This window comes from Oncorhynchus mykiss, chromosome 25 (genome assembly GCF_057628025.1).
Source record: "Oncorhynchus mykiss isolate SJ-2025 chromosome 25, ASM5762802v1, whole genome shotgun sequence".
NCBI classification, from domain to species: domain Eukaryota; kingdom Metazoa; phylum Chordata; class Actinopteri; order Salmoniformes; family Salmonidae; genus Oncorhynchus; species Oncorhynchus mykiss.
In genome coordinates, this window is record NC_143046.1 from 54,613,713 (window position 1) to 54,629,422 (window position 15,710).

Here is a 15,710-nt window from a genome sequence, read left to right on the forward strand (position 1 = left end):
CCAGAAGGAGAGTGGTACTGGCTAACTCCTTAACTGTCACATCATCACTGTTGAGCATGTTCAACAGGTGACAAAACATAATCCGACCTGAGTAAAATATTTCCCCATACAAAATCCTATTTTCCCTAACCTTTAACATAACTTAACCATAACATTAACCCCAAAACCCCTAAGCCTAAACTTAACCCTTAAGCCTGAAATACACTATATACAGTGCATTCGGAAAGTATTGAGAATCTGTCCCTTTATTTTTTGTTTTCACACCCTTTCCCCTTACAGTTTGCCAAAAAGCATCTAATGGACTCAAGAAACAAGACTCTCTGTTCTGATGAAACCAAGATTGAACTCTTTGGCCTAAATGCGAAGAGTCACATCTGGAAGAAACCTGACACCATCCCTACGGTGAAGCATGGTGGTGGCAGCATCATTCTGTGGGGATCTTTTTCAGCGGTAGGGACTGGGAGACTAGTTGAGACTAGATGAAAACCTGCTTCAGAGCACTCAGGACCTCAGACTGGGGCGAAGGTTCACCTTCCAACAGGGCAACGACCCTAAGCACACAGCCAAGACAATGCAGGAGTGGCGTCGGGACAAGTCTCTGAATGTCCTTGAGTGGCCCAGCCAGAGCCCAGACTTGAACCCGATCGAACATCTCTGGAGAGACCTGAAAATAGCCGTGCAGCAACATTCCCCATCTAACCTGACATAGCTTGAGTGGATCTGCTGAGAAGAATGGGTAAACTCCCCAAATACAGGTGTGCAAAGCTTGCACCCAAAGTGTTTCAACAATGTACTGTGTGAAGGGTCTGAATACTGAATATTTCAGTTAGTTTAAAAATACACTGCTCAAAAGAATAAAGGGAACACTTAAACAACACAATGTAACTCCAAGTCAATCACACTTCTGTGAAATCAAACTGTCCACTTAGGAAGCAACACTGATTGACAATACATTTCACATGCTGTTGTGCAAATGGAATAGACAACAGGTGGAAATTATAGGCAATTAGCAAGACACCCCCAACAAAGGAGTGGTTCTGCAGGTGGCAACCACAGACCACTTCTCTATGCTTCCTGGCTAATGTTTTGGTAACTTTTGATTGCTGGTGGTGCTTTCACTCTAGTGGTAGCATGAGACGGAGTCTACAACCCACACAACTGGCTCAGGTAGTGCAGCTCATCCAGGATGGAACATCAATGCGAGCTGTGGCAAGAAGGTTTGCTGTGTCTGTCAGCGTAGTGTCCAGAGCATGGAGGCCCTACCAGGAGACAGGCCAGTACATCAGGAGACGTGGAGGAGGCTGTAGGAGAACAACAACCCAGCAGCAGGACCGCTACCTCCGCCTTTGTGCAAGGAGGAGCAGTAGGAGCACTGCCAGAGCCCTGCAAAATGACCTCCAGCAGGCCACAAATGTGCATGTGTCTGCTCAAACGGTCACAAACAGACTCCATGAGGGTGGTATGAGGGCCCGACGTCCACAGATGGGGGTTGTGCTTACAGCCCAACACCGTGCAGGACGTTTGGCATTTGCCAGAGAAAACCAAGATTGGCAAATTCGCCACTGGCGCCCTGTGCTCTTCACAGATGAAAGCAGGTTTACACTCAGCACGTGACAGACGCAGTGAAGAACATTCTGCTGCCTGCAACATCCTCCAGCATGACCGGTTTGGCGGTGGGTCAGTCATGGTGTGGGGTGGCATTTTTTGGGGGGTCCGGACAGCCCTCCATGTGCTCGCCAGAGGCAGCCTGACTGCCGTTAGGTACCGAGATGAGATCCTCAGACCCCTTGTGAGACCATATGCTGGTGCGGTTGGCCCTGGGTTCCTCCTAATGCAAGACAATGCTAGACCTCATGTGGCTGGAGTGTGTCAGCAGTTCCTGCAAGAGGAAGGCATTGATGCTATGGACTGGCCCGCCGTTACCCAGACCTGAATCCAATTGAGCACATCTGGGACATCATGTCTCGCTCCATCCACCAACGCCACATTGCACCACAGACTGTCCAGGAGTTGGCGGATGCTTCAGTCCAGGTCTGGGAGGAGATCCCTCAGGAGACCATCCGCCACCTCATCAGGAGCAATGCCAGGCGTTGTAGGGAGGTCATACAGGCACGTAGAGGCCACACACACTACTGAGCCTCATTTTGACTTGTTTTAAGGACATTACATCAAAGTTGGATCAGCCTGTAGTGTGGTTTTCCACTTTAATTTTGAGTGTCACTCCAAATTCAGACCTCCATGGGTTGATACATTTTATTTCCATTGATAATTTTTGTGTGATTTTGTTGTCAGCACATTCAACTATGTAAAGAAAAAAGTATTTAATAAGAATATTTCATTCATTCAGATCTAGGATGTGTTATTTTAGTGTTCCCTTAATTTTTTTTGAGCAGTGTATACATATTTGTAAAAAATTCAAAAAACCTGTTTTTGCTTTGTCATTATGGGGTATTGTGTTAGGATGATGAGGGGGAAAAACGATTTAATCCATTTTAGAACAAGGCTGTAGCTTATCAAAATGTGCAAAAAGTCAAGTGGTCTGAATACTTTCCGAATGACCTGCATACAAAAATACGTGGACACCCCTTCAAATAAGTGGATTCGGCTATTTCAGCCACACCCATTGCTGACAGGTGTATAAAATTGAGCACACAGCCATGCAATCTTAATAGACAAACATTGCTTAGTGACTTTCAAAGTGTCACCTTCATAGGATGCCACCTTTCCAACAAGTCAGTTTGTCAAATTGTTGTCCTGCTAGAGCTGTCCTGGTTATTGTGAAGTGGGAATGTCTAGGAGCAATAACAGCTCAGCTGCAAAGTGTTAGGCCACACAAGCTCACAGAACAGAGCCGCCGAGTGCTGATGCGCTTGGCGCGTAAAAAACAATAACAGTTGCTCACTACTGTGTTCCAACTGCCTCTGGAAACAATGTCAGCACATTAATTGTTCGTCGGGACCATCATGAAATGGGTTTCCGTAGACGAGCAGCTGCACACAAGCCTAAGATCACCATGCGCAATGCCAAGCGTCAGCTGGAGTGGACGCTATTGGACTCAGGAGCAGTATCTGGAGTGATGAATCACTCTTCACCATATAGAAGTCCAACAGACTCATCTGGGTTTGGCGGATGCCAGGAGCACACTACCTGCCTGAATGCATAGTGCCATCTGTAAAGTTTGGTGGAGGAGGAATAATGGCCTGGGGCTGTTTACAATGACATTCTAGACGGTTCTGTGATTCCAACTTTGTGGCAACAGTTTGGGGAAGGCCCTTTCCTGTTTCAGTATGACAATGCCCCAGTGCACAAACCAAAGTCCGTAGCGAAATTGTTTGTCGTGATTGTTGTGGGAGAACTTGAGTGGCCTGCACAGAGCCCTGACTTCAACCCCATCGAACACCTTTGTGAGGAATTGGAATCCCTGCAGCAAGGTTCATCTAGTGGAAAGCCTTTGCAGAAGAGTGGAGGCTGTAATAGCAGCAAAGGGGGAACCAACTCCATATTAATGCCCATGATTTTGGAATGAGATGTTCGATGAGCAGGTGTCCACGTTCTTTTGGTCACATAGTGCAATTGAACTAATTCAGGACATGAAAAAAGTTTGGACTTTTCAAAGACTTTCTTGTTTTCCTACCTTGCTCCTTCTGATGACTCTTGCTCTGTATTGGAACTGGCACAGGGATGCATTCACATTAATGTACTGCCTTCACCTGTTCTTTCTCTCTTTGCCTCTGGCTTTTCATTTCCACCGGACCGGCACTCCGCTCCTGTCCATTGTGAAAACAGACGCACCACTGGCACTTTACAGTAGAGTAATATACACATTATTCATATCACTCCACAAAAGCTACTCATTAAACTTTACATGGCCAATACAGGAGACAGGCCCATATTGGACGTTTTTCACTCTATCACAAATGTCACTGTGGATGGATAAGAGAGAGAAGGGATTGCTGCGGGGTGGGGGGGTGGGGGGGGGGGGGGGGGGTGGTATGGTCTGTAGCTCGCTTTGATTTAAGGGAGCAGGCCCATTTGCATTGTGCAGCATCCACCTTGTCTGTCTGAGCACAGGGAACAATAGCCGCATGAGTGACATTACAAGTTAGATACATGTTTTCATGTACTGTATGTAAATACAGCAATGCAGTTGGAATTTTAGTTGAAAGCCCAAATAACTTAAAGGGGATGTAATGGTCTCCAATATAAGATAAGATAAGATGAAATATATTCCCACAGTACTCATTTCCAGCTGTCATCAGGTAACTAATATAATTTATTCTATACATTAGGTCAGGGTTCCCCAACCGAATTTGACCCCCCCCCCAAACAAAAACAATTCTGAGCCAATTTTTTTTCAAATATTTTGATTTATTTATAATTTGCATTGTTGGACATAAAATATTGCAAAAACACTTGGAAATCATTTTGGAAATCTGTTCTCAAGTCTCTCACGCATAATAGAGAGACACGTGATTGTATACAAATTTAAGCAAGGTTTGAAATTATTATGTTTTAGTAAAACATTATCTGTTTGGGCTTCTTGCAGTCAATTTTCAGTCTACAAATTATTTGGAATTATGTTTTGGCCCCCGACCATCCTCTGAAGAAAAAAATCTTGTTGATGATCCCTGCATTAGAAGAACCTCATTCGTCACTCACTGAAAAATAAAACATTGACGGAGTAGTAGTCAACTCTGCCCAAAGAAGCACTGTTTTGACTAGTTTACCATTCAAGTGTACTTACAGAACGGAGCCAGTACACTAAACTAAATCCTAAACTAAATCCCCCCCCTTCCCCCCCAAAAATAATATTTGAAACCTATACAACCTATTTGAAAAAAAATACAAAAAATTAAATAAAAGAGACGTGATTGTTTCTAAATATATTCAAGGTATGAAATTATTGTTATTTTCAAATACAATCTCTTTTTGGGTTAGTTGTGGTCAATTTGCAGTGTACAAATGAATATAATTATGTTCTGGCCCCCCCGACCATTCGCTCTGACAAAAATCGACCTGCAGCTGAATCAAGTTGCCTACCCCTGTTCTTAAGATTCTAAACAGTGTATTAAACATCTTCCAGTCTGACTAAAAGCCTGTGGTGTCTTTCACAACACAAGCAACCTGCTACAAAGCTGCCCTCTGGGTAAGTCCTACATGTTTTCCTTTTCCCTGGCCCATGTCTCTGGTGAGTGTTCATCTCTTAATAATGCAACATTTAACCCTCCTGTACAGTGCATAAACGACCTGGCTGGTAGTTACAGTAAGCTGGTGGGACTAACAAAGGCCCCCATAGCCGAGCAGAAAAAAACACCCAGAGTGAAATAAGATGTCATTACAGAGCAACGGCAGCACTCTGGAAGCACATCTCTGTCTGTGTACATCTCCTCCTCCGCTACCCCAAGGTCACTTCCAACTCATGAATAAATAATTACGCCAACCACCGCACCATGATGATTTCTGTTTTCATCAGCTGTCAGAAATGACCTGAATTTCCATCACTGTTTGACCCAAATGCAGCCGTCAGATGTGTTAATCATAGCTTATGTAACCGCTCAACCCCGTTTTCTCTGTTTTCTTTGCGTGTCTCGGACCCTGAAATAGCACCTGGAATGGATTGAGGAGAGGAAAAAAAATCAATAAAAACTGAAATAAGTGTATTTGCATCCATAAATTAACCTTGGCTTTGAAGTCTCGCTGCGGGAGATGCGGAACGGCGTCGCGTTGCCATACCTTTTTAATGTTTAACATGAATGGAGAGACGGGCGAACAGAGACAGATGATGTTGCATGAAAACTCTGACCTGAACTGTTTCTATGTGCAGAGGCGGGGAAAACAAGTGGAGTGTCAATTTTCAACCATTTCACTTTTCCCTTCCTGTGTTTCTAGAAATGTACGCTGTTGCAAACAGGGGTTCCAATGATAATTAAATATGTATTTATTTGGGTTCGGTCCAGACAGTAGACCTTGGCTGGAAAGTAGACTGAGACATTATTGTTTGACACAATTTCGGCTAGTTGAATTTATTTGTCATCAATTCAGTCTTTATTCATTGATTTGTCATTTGGCAAACCTTCGGTAGGGTTTCGCAGTCCTACGACAATGTGTTCCTGGAATGACTCTTGTGAGGTCTTCCACCAACACAACCGTCAAGAGATCCTTTGTAGTCAATTGACATTGTAGTAAGGGAACATGCGTACTTCAGTACAAGATGGTTGGACAGACTGTTCCATTTAATTTAGACAAAACATGGATGGGCTCGCCATTGCTAGACCGCATCAGACATACAGTAGAGATGACCAATATATTAATACTGTTAGGTATTAATTAATACAGCTCTTCATTGTTAACCGTTTCAATTTATGTCAATATCTTATGACATAAGTGCTTTTAATCAACTACTGTATATTCCAGTTAGGCCTACTCTCCGTTACTAGGAGATGTTTGTTGTTAATTGTGTGCAACACATTCTAATCACTATGATCTCTATGCCAAAGACATACAGTATCACAAAGTCTCATCTAATGTGTCTGGTTGATAATTAGCCACACTACTTTAGCAGCTAATCAAGCCTGATATACACAATCTATAAAAAAGGAAAGTGATCGCTGACGCTGATAGTGCAGAATCAGACTCAACAAGTCACAATGTTATCTAATTATCTGTAATTATAAACGTCAGCACATATTATTGTCAGACTCAGGCAGGTAACATATCCTCCTCTCCTCCATATATCCTCCAGCAGATGATCTATCCAACCTACTATGTTTTTTCACATAATGCCAGGCATATTTTCTTTCTTCCCTGTCTTTTCTTTGCATAAACAGAGCCTGCAGTCAGAACCCAGCCTGATCAAAGGGACAAATCTATCCAGGAGCAATCAGGTTGCTGAGCTAGCCAGGGCTGCTGACAACTCCAGGCTCTTTGATCACAAATACATCATCTTCAGCAGCCCGGCATGGTTTTGTCTGAGGCCAGGAAATAGGGGGGAAGTGATCGCTCCCTCTTGGTTCTCTTCCTCGCTGCGCCTCTTGGCAGACAAGATGAAAGCTACCCCAATTATAAGTGAAAATACCCCCACTGAACTAACCCAGAATGGCTACAACCCAGCTATATCATCGCTGGATCTCCATAGAATGTCCATGGATGCGGCGATACAAAGATATCGTTGATTTCTTTTTTTTTTGTCTGTCCTCTCTTCATTCCTCTCTCTCTGAAATGAGACGTGTTGAGATAGTGTGCCAGTGCAATTGAGGTCACATCCGAAAGCAGACGACTCCCTCCTTCAATTTAGTAACCCTGGTTCTAATAACACAAGGTTGTTGGGGGAGAAGTGTATATCTGTCCCCTGCCCTCAGAACACCTCTCTTCCCATCACCGCATTGACTGGAAGTAAACATATTTTTTTCTTTATGCGCGGAACGGGGATTTTGAATGATGGACAGGTGTACAGGCTTTGTGGTTTGCGCTCTGCAACGGAAGTAACACAGGGATTTACATTACAGTTCCGACATAAGGCGACCCCCTCCACCCTCATCCTTCAGTTCCACCCTTATGATTGCACCACCACATCCCAAAACCATGCTCCTAATCAACAGAGCTAGGCTTTATCTCACTTCCTCTGTTTTAATACGGATGAGTGCTATCTCTGTCTCGCCGTGCCATATGACCTGGTGTGACCTGAGAGAGAAAGCTATCACACCACAGTGCACTCAGATGATGGTGAAACCTTACGATTCAGTATGGGGAAAGATAGGTTTAAAGGTTCAAACATGTTTAAATTTGAACATAAAAAGATAAGGGTTTAAATACACATCTCAGATCACATGATTTGTCAATCATCCATTGAAACCGTTTGTTGTGTTAGCAGAATGAGCAGGGGCAGTTAGTCACACCTGTGACACTCAAATGTCACAAGGTGGAAGGTGACAGGTCTGGGTTGAGCAGGCAGATTGAAGCAGAGGCAGACACCAAAGGGACCATCTTTAACATTTATTAAGACACGGTTTTCCATATTTCCATTTCAAACCGATAGAGATGGCAGCTTCGCTTCTAGTCCTTAGGAAACTATGCAGTATTTTTTTTTATGTGTTACTTCTTACATTGTTAGCCCAGACATCCGTAAGTGTCATTACACACAGTCAGGAAGAAATATTGGATATCAGAGAGACGTCAACTTACCAGTACAACCAGCATTACGACCAGGAACACGACTTTCCCAAAGAGGATCCTTTATCTGCACCTCCCAGGGCATTTAAACTGATTCCAGAGGCTGACCCAAAACAATGCCGCCAGAGGAGAGGGTGCCGGAGCGGTCTTCGAGTGAGGCTTTGGATGCGCACACACCACCCACCGCTTCCGAGTATATTACTCGCTAATGTCCAGTCCCTAGTTAACAAAGTAAACGAAATCAGGGCAAGAGTTGCTTTTCAAAGAGATATCCGGGTTTGTAACATACTCTGTTTCACAGAAACATGGCTAGCTTACAACATGCTGTCGTAGTCAGTACAGCCAACGGGATTTTCAGTGCATCATGCCGACAGGAATAAACATATCTCCAGTAAGAAGAAGGGTGGGGGTGTATTTTTCATGATTAATGACTCATGGTGTAATTGAGACAACATACAGGAACTCAAGTCCTTTTGTTCACCTGACCTAAAATTCCTCACAATCAAATGCCGACCGTATTATCTCCCAAGAGAACTCTCCTTGGTTATCGTCACAGCCGTGGATATCCCCCCGCAAGCGGATTCCATGGCCATCAAGGAACTTCAGTGGACTTTATTCAAACTGGAAACCATATATCCGGAGGCTGCATTTATTGTAGCTGGGGATTTTAAGTTAAAGATCGGGTGACTTTTTTCAAAATTGTGTTAAAAATCGCGCAACATTTCAACGTCCTGCTACTCATGCCAGGAATATAGTATATGTATATGATTAGTATGTGTGGATTGAAAATACTCTGAAGTTTCTAAAACTGGTTAAATCATGTCTGTGACTATAACAGAACGTGAATAGCAGGCAAAATCCCAAGAAAAACCTGGTCACAAAAAAAAATATCCATCCGCCCGTCTCTGAATTGTCTATGGCAAGGGAAAATAGATAGCGGCCAGTTTACAGTTCCTACAGCTTCCACACAATGTCGCCAGTACTGGCAATTGGGTTGAAATTAATCCTTGGTGAAATGAGAAATAGGCACTTCCTGTCATCCAGTACACAGGAGGAAGTTTATGGAAGAGAGAATATGGACCATGATTTCAAGAGTAGCTGCTATTGAATACAGATCGCCCCGTGATCAATTTGATCGATTATTAACAACAATTATTACAAATACCTAAAGTTGGGTTACAAAAGTAGTTTGAAGTGTTTTGTCAAAGTTTATAGGCAACTTTTTTAATAAAAAAAAATTACGTTGCGTTTTGGAAAGCATTTTTTTCCTGGATCAGACGGGCTATAGAAATGGACATTTTGGGTATACATGGACGGATTTAATCGAAAAAAAGACCAAAATGTGATGTTTATGGGACATGTAGGAGTGCCAACAAAGAAGCTCGTCAAAGGTAATGAATGTTTTATATTTTATTTCTGCGTTTTGTGTAGCGCCGGCTACGCTAATTATTTTGTTTTACGTCCCCTTCAGGTATTTCGGGGGGTTGCATGCTATCAGATAATAGCTTCTCATGCTTTTGCCGATAAGCATTTTAAAAATCTGACATGTTGGCTAGATTCACAACGAGTGTAGCTTTAATTCAGTACCCTGCATGTGTGTTTTAATGAAAGTTTGAGTTTTATCGAGTACTATTAGCATTTGGCGTTGCGCATTTCCATGTCCTGTTGGCCAGGTGAGACGCTAGCGTCTCACCTGGCTCTAAGAGGTATTAACAAGGCTACCTAATTTCTATCAGCATATTGATTGCATTACACGAGCAAGCAATACGCTCGACCATTGCTACTATAACTTCCGCGATGCTTACAAGGCTCTCCCCCGCCCTCCTTTTGGCAAATCTGACCATGACTCCATCTTGTTGCTCCCCTCCTATAGGCAGAAACTAAAACAGGAAGTGCCGTTGCTTAGTTCTATCCAACGCTGGTTTGACGAATCGGATTCCACGCTTCAAGATGGCTTCGATCATATGAACTGGGATATGTTCCGGGTAACCTCAGAGAACAACATTGACATATACGCTGAGCAAAGTTTATAAGGAAGTGTATAGGAGATGTTGTACCCACTGTGACTATTGAAACCTTCCCTAACCAGAAACCGTGGATTGATGGCAGCATTCGCGCAAAACTGAAAGCACGTACCACCACATTTAATCGGCAAGGCCCCTGGGAATATGGCCGAATACAAACAGTCTAGTCAGAGTCAAAGTGGAGTCGCAATCCAACAGCTCAAACACGAGTTTACAAAAAGAAAGATTACAGATTACAAAAAGAAAACCAGCCCCGTCACGGACATCGACATCTTGCTTTCAGACAAATTAAACAACTTCTTTGCCACCGACGCGGCCCGCTACTATAGGCTCTCCTTCTCCATGGCTGACGTGAGTAAAACGTTTAAACACATTAACCCTCGCAAGGGCCCAGACGCCATCACTAGCCGCGTCCTCAGAGCGTGTTTACGGACATATTCAATCAATCCATATCCCAGTCTGCTGTCCCCACATGCTTCAAGATGGCCACCATTGTTACTGTTCCCAAGAATGCCAAGGTAACTGAACTAAATGACTATCGCCCCATAGCACTCACTTCTGTCATCATGAAGTGCTTTGAGAGACTAGTCAAGGATCATATCACCACCACCCTACCTGTCACCCTAGACCCACTTCAATTTGCTTACCGCCTCAATAGGTCCACAGACGATGCATTCACATCACACTGCACACTGTCCTATCCCATCTGGACAAGAGGAATACCTACGTAAGAATGCTGTTAATTGACTACAGCTAAGTATTCAACACTATAGTACCCTCCAAACTCATTATTAAGCTTGAGTCCCTGGGTCTTGACCCCGCCCTGTGGGTCTGGGTCCTGGACTTCCTGATGGGCCATCCCCAGGTGGTGAAGGTAGGAAACAACATCTCCACTCCGCTGATCCTCATTCCTGGGGCCCCACAAGGGTGCGTTCTCAGCCCCCTCCTGTACTCCCTGTTCACCCACGACTGCATGGCCATGCATGCCTCCAACTCAATCATGAAGTTTGCAGACGTCACAACAGTGGTAGGCTTGATTACCAACAACGACGAGACAGCCTACAGGGAGGAGGTGAGGGCCATCGGAGTGTGGTGTTAACCACTCACTCAATGTCAGCAAAACAAAATAGATGATCGTGGACAGCAGAGGGAACACTCCCCTATAAACATTGACGGGACAGCAGTGGAGAAGGTAGAAAGTTTTAAGTTCCTCGGTGTACATATCACCAACAAACAGAAATGGTCCACGTACACAGACAGTGTTGTGAAGAAGGCGCAACAGCGCTTCTTCAACCTCAGGAGGCTGAAAAAATGTGGCTTGTCACCGAAAATCCTCACTACCTTTTACAGGTGCACAATTGAGAGCGTCCTGTCAGGCAGTATCATCGCCTGGTACGGCAACTGCACCGCCCACAACCGCAGGGCTCTCCAGAGGGTGGTGCAGTCTGCACAACGCATCACCGGTGGCAAACTACCTACCCTCCAGGACACCTACAGCACCCGATGTCACAGGAAGGCAAAAAAGACCATCAAGAATCAACAATAACCACCCGACCCACCGCCTGTTCACCCCGCTTCCATCCAGAAGGTCCATCCAGATGCTTCTATCTCAAGAACATTGGATTGTTAAACAGCCATCACTAGCAAAAAGAGGCGGCTAACTACCTACAGACGTGACATCATTGGCCACTTTAATAAATGGAACACTAATCACTTTAATAATGCCACTTTAAGAATGTTTACATATCTCGCAATACTTAACTCATTAGTACAGTATATAATGTTTACTGTATCCTACACTGTCTATTCTATACTATCTATTGCATCTTGGCCGCTCTGTCACTGCTCATCCATATATTTTATGTTTCTATATTCTTATCCCATTCCTTTACTAGATTGCGTGTATTAGGTTTTGTTGTGGAATTTGTTAGATATTAGGTTTTGTTGTGGAATTGTTAGATATCAACTTCCTTTTCATTCCCATTAGCCATGTGCTCACCAAACAAAGCACTACATACGCTAACAAAATGTGGGATCCACCATGCCGCCAGACTACATTCACTTCCTGTGGGCTGACGTCTACAACATAAAAACATACACAGAATCTAAAGTTGACTCATCAATTATCCAATAGAAATTCTTCACAGATTTCATGCAAAAATGTCACAAGGGTACACTCATGGCACGGCCAGCGTGCATCACACCCACTCCTTTTCCGGGAGTAGCAACTGGGCATTTTACACGTTTCTCACAGCTCATGGCACAGACCAGGGACTGTGCCGAACGCAGGAACGACTGAACCCAGCCCCTTTACATGTCATGGAACACGGTCAGAGGCAGCCAATGCTCGGTGCCAGAGATGTGCTCTCTTCTCAGCAGCATCCCCCTCCAGCTTCCCTTCAGGAAGTGACACCATATAGCATACACATACTTACACAGCCGCCAGGCCCCGCATTACACACACCGGGACAGCAGCGGCGGGCACAGCCATTGCGGCCACAACAGTGGTGGATGAGTGTCTCTCCTCAGTGCACCTCTGTCCCACTCAACCAAAAAACATGCTCCACTAAAACCCGTGGCCAACCAGGACTATCCACATCGGGCAGCAGGTAAGCGAGTGTCGAAAAATGTGGTGATGAGCTTTGTGGAACCTTATGTTGGAAAGGGGAGAAATGTCACCATGCACTTCAATGTCATTGGCAAACAAGTTGCTTGCAATGAAAACAAGTATGGCCAGCACCATGAACAAAGTGAGACGGTAGCTTCCTCCCTCTGCACAAAACAAGCCACATGCACAGCTTGTGCATTCCACAACGGATTACAGGAAACAATAAAAAGAAAACCGAAGAGCATTATGCACTACAACCAAACAGAAGTACTGAGTGTCAAACAAGTTCAATTTATGAAAATTGTATGAAATGTTAGGACAAGAGATAACAGCCAAATAAAATTCAACTGATGCCATTGTGTGAAGATGCACACAAGCACGAACTGACAATAATTGACTATTTTTGACTGCTGTCATATTGACACTTTTATACAGTACCAGTCAAAAACCTGCTCATTCAAGGGTTTTTCTTAATTTTTACTAGTTTCTACATTATAGAATAATTGTGAAAAAAATCTAAACTATGAAATAACACTGTAGTAACCAAAAACTATGGAATCCTGTAGTAACCAAAAAAGTGTTAAATAAATCAAAATATATTTTAGATTCTTCAAAATACCCACCCTTTGCCTTGATGACAGCTTTGCACACTCTTGGCATTCTCTCAATGAGCTTCACCTAGAATGCTGAGCACTTGTTGGCTGCTTTTCCTTCACTATGTGGTCCGACTCATCCCAAACCATTTCAATTGACTTGAGGTCGTGGGATTGTGGAGGCCAGGTCATCTAATGCAGCACCATCACTCTCCTTCTTGTTCAAATAACTCTTACTACAGCCTGGAGGTGTGTTGTGTCACTGTTCTGTTGAAAAACAAATGCTAGTCCCACTAAGCGCAAACCAGATGGGATGGTGTATTGCTGTAGAATGCTGTAGTGGCCATAATGGTTAAGTGTGCCTTGAATTCTAAATAAATCACTGACAGTGTCACAGGCAAAGCACCCCCACACCATCACACCTCCTCATCCATGCTTCATGGTGGGAACCACACATGTGGAGATCATCCGTTCACCTACTCTACGTCTCACAAAGACACGGTGGTTGGAACCAAAAAATCTAAAATTTGGAGTCATCAGACCAAAGCACAGATTTCCACCGTGTTTCTTGGCCAAAGCAAGTCTCTTCTTATTATTGGTGTCCTTTAGTAGTGGTTTCTTTGCAGCAATTCGACCATGAAAGCCTGATTCACACAGTCTCCTCTGATCAGTTGATGTTGAGATATGTGTCTGTTACTTGAACTCTGTGAAGCATTTATTTGGTCTGTAATTTCTGAGGTTGGTAACTCTCATGAACTTATCCTCTGCAGCAGAGGTAACTCTGGGTCTTCCTTTCCTGTGGCAGTCCTCATGAGAGCTAGTCTCATCATAGCACTTGATGGTTTTTGTGACTGCACCAGAAGAAACTTTCAAAGTTCTTGACATTTTCCGGATTAACTGACCTTCATGTCTTAAAGTAATGACTGACTGTTGTTTCTCTTTCCTTATTTGAGCTGTACTTGCCATAATATGGACTTGGCCATTTACCAAATAGGGTTTTCGTCTGTATACCACCCCTACCGTATCACAATAACTGATTGACTCAAACGCATTAAGGAAATAAATTCCGCAAATTAACTTTGAACAAGGCACACCTCTTAACTGAAATGCATTCCAGGGGACTACCTCATGTAGCTGGTTCAGAGTATGCCAAAGCTGTCATCAAGGCAAAGGGTGGCTGTCACGCCCTGGCCATAGAGAGGCTTTTTATTCTCTATTTTGGTTAGGCCAGGGTGTGACTAGGGTGGGCGTTCTATGTTATTTTTTCTGTGTTTTTGTATTTCTTTGTTTTTGGCCAGGTATGGTTCTCAATCAGGGACAGCTTTCTGTCGTTGTCTCTGATTGAGAACCATACTTAGACAGCCTGTTTTCCCACTATGGGTTGTGGGTAGTTGTTTTCTGTTTAGTGTGTTTTGCACCTGACGGAGCTGTTTCGGTTGTTTCTTTTGTTCTTTGTTGTATTTAGTGTTCAGTTTATTAAAATAATGATAAACACTTACCACGCTGCATCTTGGTCCTCACCTTCCTCATACAACGACTGTTACAGTGGCTACTCTGAAGAATGTCCAATATAAAATATATTTTGATTTGTTTAACACTTTTTTGGTTACGAAATGACTCCATATGTGTTATTTCATAGTGTTGATGTCTTCACTATTATTCTACAATGTAGGAAATAGTAAAGATAAAGAAAAAACTTGGAATGAGTAGGTGTGTCCAAACTTTTGACTGGTACGGTACATTGTAATGCCATTATTGCTTGTACGGAGTTTGTTGTTCTACTTTATATATATATATATATATATATATATATATGCTACAGTAACATAAACTAATGAAAATGCTATTGTGTTGTTTTGAAATAAAATAAAAACAGCATTCTAATGTTACCTTTATAATCACAACCAAAATATTTTTGTGATAGCATTAAAGAGATGTATTAATTACAAAATGTTGCAATGAGAATCACTGCTCATTGGCTTGAAGGAGGCACAATTTGAAATCAAGCAAATTAATTGCACCCGAATTGGCCATTTCAATTTATAAGATCAATATAATATTCAATAATATAGCGGTCCAAAACAACAGGATTTTTAACAAATATTAAGATGTAAGGAATCAAATAAATGCTCAAAGCCACCCACAGACAAGTAGTATGAAGCTGCGGCTAGGAGTATTGTTTCTTCATACTATGTAATGTATTCTCAGTTAGTTTTGTGATGAATATTTTCCCCTGTTCAGAGAAATTAGTCATTGAAGTAGTTAAGGTTTATGTTCCGTCATACAATATTACCAGGTTCTGACCACTAGAATACC